This window comes from Sinocyclocheilus anshuiensis, unplaced genomic scaffold, assembly GCF_001515605.1.
Source record: "Sinocyclocheilus anshuiensis isolate Anshui unplaced genomic scaffold, SAMN03320099.WGS_v1.1 scaffold1292, whole genome shotgun sequence".
Classification (NCBI taxonomy): Eukaryota; Metazoa; Chordata; class Actinopteri; order Cypriniformes; family Cyprinidae; genus Sinocyclocheilus; species Sinocyclocheilus anshuiensis.
The window spans coordinates 325205-325789 of record NW_015544215.1 but is presented as its reverse complement, the minus strand read 5'-3'; the positions used below and the strand labels follow the sequence as shown (position 1 = coordinate 325789).

Here is a 585-nt window from a genome sequence, read left to right as displayed (position 1 = left end):
ATATATATATATATATATAAACATCAGCAGCTGTAGGTTGCCAGAATTTACCATAAAAAATACATGCACGCAAATACAAAACTCTGTCATGGTAACATACAAAGACAATAAAATAATGCAATAAACATTAATTTAACAACATAAGATGTAACATAAAGCCCTAATGTGCATGACTGATAAGTAAAATCTAAGAAGAAACCATTATTTCAATGAAAACCATCCATGTGAAGTTTCACACATGGAATTCTAGGAATGGCAATTTACATTTTTCACTGCAAATTATGAGATGACTTTTTCTTTTTCACTTCCATGAACTATAATTAACAGTATTTTACTGTAAATATTACATGAAATAGCCATTACATTTATTACAGTTTTTCACTACCCGGTCTCATGGCAAAAACGTACCTGGGGGCACTTTTTCGCGAGACGCGAAATACGTACCAATAAGTACATATCACTGCAGTTTCCAAAAGAAATGAACACTAGAGGCAGTAAAACTCCGACACCTTTTAAATTATTTTCACACAAAGTATGATTTACAGAGTTTCGATTAATAAAGCGTAATTTTCGCACAATTACTTG

The 585-nt window shown here is 31.5% G+C and overlaps 1 protein-coding gene across 8 annotated transcripts in view; it reads left to right on the top strand.

The window, feature by feature from the left end:
- Positions 1-585, top strand: part of adgrb1a (adhesion G protein-coupled receptor B1a) — a 105707-nt gene that overhangs the window by 65677 nt on the left and 39445 nt on the right. The window lies entirely within an intron of this gene.